This window comes from Cynoglossus semilaevis, chromosome 3 (assembly GCF_000523025.1).
Source record: "Cynoglossus semilaevis isolate Cse_v1.0 chromosome 3, Cse_v1.0, whole genome shotgun sequence".
Lineage (NCBI taxonomy): Eukaryota > Metazoa > Chordata > Actinopteri > Pleuronectiformes > Cynoglossidae > Cynoglossus > Cynoglossus semilaevis.
This window is the reverse complement of record NC_024309.1, coordinates 4,895,426-4,902,056: the sequence shown is the minus strand read 5'-3', so window position 1 is coordinate 4,902,056 and position 6,631 is coordinate 4,895,426. Positions and strand designations below refer to the sequence as shown.

Sequence of the window (6,631 nt, the reverse complement as noted above, 5' to 3'; positions counted from 1 at the left end):
ATTTTTTTTTCCATTCAAAAGTCATATGCTTCCACTCGGAGAAACTTACATTCTTTATCCTTTAACCTCTATCTTCACTGCACGCCTGCTTTATCTCTCAGCTAATCTCCTTTTTGTATCTCCATTCTGTTCCTACTTTTCTTCTCAGGCAGATCTACAAGTAGTGGACTGTGTTATCTATCAGATCGTATCACAAACCGCATATTGGGAGAAGAAAATAAAAAGTATATTAATATGGTACACAGCGAAATTTAGTTTTCTCATTCATGTGGATGGCAGCGTCCTGCTGCAAGTCTCTTTACGGATATGGCTCCAATCAAGCGTTTGTTTTGGTTTTAAAGTTTTGATTTGCTGAAAACATTTAAAGGATTTCCTCTATTTATATCCACTTACTGCTTAAATTACTGCCTCTATGGTTATTTGCAGTGTGGGGGATATAGTTCCAAACTGATAGTTCCAAACATATCACATCAAAAGGTTTTTTTTTTATTGTGCAATGATACGCTTGGTGAAGATAAGACACAGCCATGCATGTCTCCTGCAGGATTAAAACTCCAACCAATGAAAGCCTAAGCTCCATTACCTCTTTCTGATGATACCAAAAAAACACATGGCAAACAAAACGTCCCATGACACTTCAATAAATAAATAACGTCGAACGCACACACGGGCTGTGACAATAGTGAAGATTGTCAAAATCTCATGGTAGGCAGCCCAGTTTTACTCGCACCACCAGGGCACAGGCTGGAGCCTGAAAGAAGACGCTTCCATAAAGGAGAAATATACGAGCTGAGCAGTGCTATCAAATGATCCTCTCATTCATGCTTCACAGTCATTCATCTCCCGGAGAAATACAGCTGGGTGACAGCCCGGAGACAAAAAAAAGTGTGGGAGAGAGTGTGTGTGTGTGTCCCGTGTGTTTGGTCACAACTCATGACTCATTTCACCCTTCAAATGGCCCTGTGACACTCAATCAGTCAATAAACAAAGACTAGCGAAGCCTCTTCACTCCTTTATGCTCCATCTCTTAATTTAAGATCCTCTTCACCTCCTTCTCCCCTCACTCATGACACGCTCCCTCTCCCTAATCTCCTTCTCCCTCGTCTTCTTCTGAGGTTGCCTCCCACCGAGGCACAACAATCTCTGAAACTTTGAAATAATTGCCTCTCCTGTTGTCACAGAAGTTTGGGGCCAATCTCTGTTTAACCTTTCATGTATCCTCCTGGCTGCAGCCCCAGTGAGGAAGAGGCTTTAGGGATTATTTAATTGTGACCCAAATAGAGTCTGTCTTCTGCTTGTGCGCCCACATGGTGGGTAAAAGACAGATTCCCCAGCGGATTTGAGGTAAGAGTCGGTAAAGGGACGGCAGTAGAATAACTCGTAGCAGCGCACTTGGATGGAAAGACACAAATCTAGATGTTTAACTCCAGCCACAGACATTCATTCTTGGAGCCAAGCAGCAGAAATAATGGTGCACCCAGGATCACATATCGCCTGCCTGAGCTTCCCCTCCACTCTGTGAGCTCAAATTATTTCCTACACCTGCCTCTGTGCTGTTTCTGCTGTTTAGCATGCAGTGTGAAATTACCACAGCTTCCACTGCCTGTTTTACAAGGAAGTGAGAAGTGGTGCGGCTGTGTCTTTGTGTGTTTTGTGCACCGGCATACACACAAACTTTTTTCACCTCTACAATAATCATTTGTATTTTGTGTTCCTGCTGTTCACACTGCTCACATCCAGCCGTATTTAAGTTTGCAGTGGTGTTTTTTAAATAACAGATAATAAAGGGACAGTTTGTGTGCACATGTTAATGTCATAGCCTCTCTATGTCTCTATGGCAGCAACATAGGCATTGTCCAGATTGGAAAAGGATTGGAAAGGATGATAAACAAACGCTTCCTCCCTGATGCCCCACTTCCTGCCGATCTCTATAGCAACCTGTTGCCATTCTGGCCTTTAAAGAGCACAAGTAGCATGGAAGATAAACTTTTATCTTGCCAGCGTTTTCTTCTTCTGTGTGAATGGTGGGCACTCAAGTCCCCTGCAGGAAACCATGAGGTAGTCATGGCAACCTCACAGCAGCTGGCTACATATGGAGAAGGTGTTGGAAAAGGAAATAACGAACATCACGCATTCTTCCTGACAATGTTCCCAACATGAGGACGGATCAAAAAACCCTGTACTACCTTGCCCACGAGCACAAAACTCAAAACGTTTAACGATGACTTCTGATCAGGGCCGGGCAGTTTTAAATTATTTAGAAATTGTACTCATTTTTACATCAAATTGTAATTATGTGACAGTAACAATTTCTAAGCAAATGCATCGCAGCTTTTGATAGAGCAGTTCATGTTGCAATGCACTTGTACTTATATTTTGAGCATGTTACTTGAGTAAAGCACAGTGTAATGAGTTCTCCTGGCTTGTGCTCACCTGCTCACCACTGGACTTTGGATTTAAATAAACTTTACTTACATTCTAAACACTGCGCATCATATTTTTGACAGAAATTGAGTGCCATGCTGTAATTTTTTCAGCACTGACTCTGACAACCGACAACACATTTTTATTCAAAGTTTTATAAGATGTAACTTTTCCTGTTTAACTTGCCAATCAATGCTTCTAGTGGGGAGTGCTTCTTTGCAGCTACTATCATCTTGGAATAACAAGTGACAGCAAAAACAAAGGCAGGAATGAAATAATGGCGAAGTGGTTGTGATGTATAAATAGCCCGTGGTAGTGAACGACACAGGGAAGTACAGCAAACAGCTTTAACTACTGTCTGAGTCCCGGAGTTTACTGAGCGTACAGGCAATAAATCATCCACTGAGGAGGATTTGTAAAAATCAGAGCTTCCGTGCATTTCACAGCCAATAAAAGTCACGTCTTTTGTGAGGCTGTGTGTACAAGCAAATGATCCCGAAGTGCCATCCTGCTGGTGTCAGATAAATAAGTAGCTAAAGGTCCTGAAAGAGCAAAGAGGGGCCAAGAGGGTAAAGGCTGTTTAGTTTACACGTGCATGACAATGCCTTTCACTTTCGCTCCCAACAGGGCTCGACCCCAAGAGGGATGCTGAATCACAAAGGTCGATGACAATGGGTTTGTCAGTCATTCGGTTTCCATGGCAACCACATAGCCCCGCCGGGGCCGCTTGGGTCATTTTCACGGTGGAGTTCTCTCGGCTGGGACTAATTGCTGTGTTTGTGCTGGTGTTCTGTGTCAGCGGGCGGGCAAAATCCCAACACAGAGAAAATATCAATCATGCTAATCATATGCTGCACCGCAATGTGTCGCATCTGGATCGGCTGCTCATGTCTAATATGAATCCACCGGACAGGATGTCAATATAAATGGTCTCCAGGGTCGGCGCTAACACTTCCATCAATTAATTAACCTGTCCATTATTTCATTAAGTACCTGCATCTATTTTTGCATCTTTAAAGAGTCAGCCAATGAATGAACACTGTAAAGTTGGACTTGTTTGATTTGTATTAAAAAAATAATCAAACAAAGAAACACATAGAAATCCAGATACACATCTGCGTTTCCAGGATCAGTAAGCAGCAAGATCTAAAAGATGAGGAGACGATACGAGCCACCATGTATCAGTGTTGTTTTTGCAGTTATTTTAGTTTTTATTCACTCTTCCATTATTTTAACTCTTCAAAGATTGCCGTTTAATGAAGTGATCAATGATTTGGAGAGCCACTGCACGTCTAATGATGCTTTTCTTCATGCAGCGTTTCTTTTAAACTTCATCCAAAGTACAAATGGCCTCTGTTGCCCAAAGGCATGGTTTCATCTTGATTCAACACTTTCGCTCCATCCCTCTCAGTGTCTTTGGTGCTTCTTTTTCATTTATTTTCCCTTCTTCTACTCCTGAGGGATTTTACCATCTAATAAAGGGCTGGACACAGTGGGTCTAAAGGGAGCGCATCAACCCGATGAAGGGAGTGTGGGGTTTTTTTTTGTCTTCTTCAAATCAGTAAACATATGTGTGAAGGGAGGAATTCTCTTCACTCATCACTCTTCACCTCTGTAGACAAACAATCAGTGAACCGAAGCCTTTCAATACGAAAACACAGCAGAACCAGAACAGCCACAGACCTCTGTTACTGCTATATCAACTAAATAAGAAAATCCAGTATTGTCTCTGCTTACTAGGGAAACACATTAGCATATTTTCTATTAAAGAACAGCACATGCTTCTGGGCTTCAAGTAAAAAACAACAACAATAATTTTAAAACAATTTCCATTTGAGTCTGAGCTGCATGGGAGTTAAGAGTCAGGGGCGAAACTCGCAACAATGATGCACATCAGTTAAAACTGCCATCGATCCAGCTTCCATTCACAGCATTAGCTCAAAAAGTTGCTTTCAATTTTCTGCCATTCATTTGTTTTCAGTCTTTTGAGTAAAAAACCTTTATTTGTGTCATTTGTGATGCAGCATAAATAAGTAAAAGGAAAAATTCTGCAGAGATTTTCCACATTGGAAAGGTTTAAGTGACGCTTGTGTTCAGATACTGTATAAATACTGTATATAGCTCTATATAAAGCATTCAAATATTCTGCACTGACTTTGCCATCAGGTTGAAAAACTCCAGAGACAGATCAAAAATAATAATAAAAAATATTATTATAAAAAAAGAATTCAGTGTTGTTTGTTCATTCGTGGCTGTCATAATCACAACTGAAGAATGGAAGAGTGAATGTTTCAGAGGCACACAGAAAAGTAGTTAGAAATGCATGGTTTTCACACTGAGTAAAAAAAATCATTATGGCACAGCAAATTTGAATTTACGCTGGAGTGAGCTCAGATAAATTTAAAGGAAAGGATTCAGAACATATTTTTCTCCTTTCTCTTAATCCACTCATGCACCTGCAGCAGGAGTGCTGGGGACCTGAGCTGCAGAATCAGTTCTGCTGATTTTAGTATAGATGAAAATGCATGAGCACAAGACAAAAAGAAAAAAGTATATATAGAGAGAGGGAGAAGGAGAGAGAACTTACATTAATTAAAGGTTTGATGAAAGCACAGTCAGGGACCTGGGAAAGGTTGCACTCTGTCAGCACCACCAAGTGGTCAAAGAAAAATTCTAAACTTCTCAAAGTGATATTTGCGTTCAGAGCTTCTAGATTTGGAGATAATAACTAGAATGTTGTTCTTAAAGATGGTGGGATTTTTACCAGTTCTGCAGCAATGTCTGTTTTCGATTATTTAAAAACGGTGACAAATGGTTGAAATATGACAAAGGACAAGAAAAGAGAGGGGAAAAAACACTGGATTCTTCTGACAGAAGATAATTGTCTTGTATTTAAATGAACAGCTTCAGAGGCATCTGATAACAAAAGCCCGTGCGCAGTCTATAATAAAAATATTTCTGGGGTCTTACCAGGTGAGGTGTCCAACAACTCCCGTTCATCTAGCAGAGAGTGGAGCTGCGCGTCCTGACCCGCTGGTAGGAGAGGTGAGGTGGATCACGAAATAAAGATGAGCCGCAGATGAAATATCCTCAGTTTGGCTCTTTGTCTCGTCAGAAAGAGTCGTCGGTTAAACTCCGTCTGTCTTCCTTCCTCCGTCTCTCTGCAGTGATTTCTCCGCTCGTCCCCTCCGCGGCTCTCTTCGGGCTATTTCTGCTCCACAGAGGAGCGCTCTGTGCCGGCGTCTCCTCAGCGCACGGTGTGTAATCGGACACCGCACTGTCGCGCTGCGTCACAGACAATGTGCCTCCGCTGTGTGGAGGTGGAGGGTACGAGTGCGCGAGGAAGCAGCCGCGCTGAAAAACACACATAGGCACAAAACTTCTCTTTCAGCGCGAACAGTCAGTTCTTCTGTGTGCACAGACGTGCCAAGAGGTGGAGGAAGGAAGGTGTAGTGTCCACCACTGTTGGCTGCTCTCAGTCACAGCTGCGCATCTCAGCAGCAGCAGGGTTTTTGGAACCCGAGGAGTGCGCCCCCACTTTGCGCGTCCACTCCAAACAGCGAGGAGACGTGGCAGCGGCGCACAGCTGTCCTGCAGGTGGAAAATGAGTCAGACAACAACAGCGGAGACAGTTTACGATATTTTGACATTTTCACCACTCTGTTATGATCTGTGGACTCAAAAAGTAACAAAACACTCATTTTACCCACCAGACTTTGAAACAGCGACGGTTTAATGTTGCGTTTGAAGACGTCCAGTCAGTTTAGCACACACCTGTAATACACAAACAAAATCACTTTAAACCCCCGCAGGTGTGTAGGCTGTGGCCAGGGGCACAGCTAGGGATTTTGAGACCCATGAAAATAATCTTTACTGGGCCCTAACACACACATTTTTAATTCTGTTTTACATAAAACTTATCATTTCAGAAAATTAACATATTATTTTGTGTCAGTATTATAATTTCATTGTGGGGCCCACTTAATCATGGGGCCCTAGAATACATGCCTGTAGCTTCTAAGCCACATGAGGCTCTTTAGCCACACTGCAATGTCCTCCAACAATGGACCAAAATTAGCCTGAATGTGTTTCATCAGACCAGTATTATAAGGAGATAGTATAATATTAGTACAGCTCTCAGTGAATTGCCTTTTCTTGGTAAAATGATTAAAAAAAAGACACCTGTTTTGTTGCTGGTTTCAGACCC

The 6,631-nt window shown here is 42.2% G+C and overlaps 1 protein-coding gene across 2 annotated transcripts in view; it reads right to left on the bottom strand.

The window, feature by feature from the left end:
* The window catches only part of sema5a (sema domain, seven thrombospondin repeats (type 1 and type 1-like), transmembrane domain (TM) and short cytoplasmic domain, (semaphorin) 5A), a 118,844-nt gene extending 112,608 nt beyond the window's left edge, over window positions 1-6,236 (bottom strand). For both annotated transcript variants that reach the window (XM_008307588.3, XM_025054394.1), the window contains exons 1-2: window positions 6,135-6,236; window positions 5,395-6,015 (exon numbers count right to left, since the gene is read on the bottom strand). The gene's annotated coding sequence lies outside the window, so the exon portion shown is untranslated. The remainder of the gene's footprint in view (window positions 1-5,394; window positions 6,016-6,134) is intronic.
* Window positions 6,237-6,631: the final 395 nt, after the last annotated feature.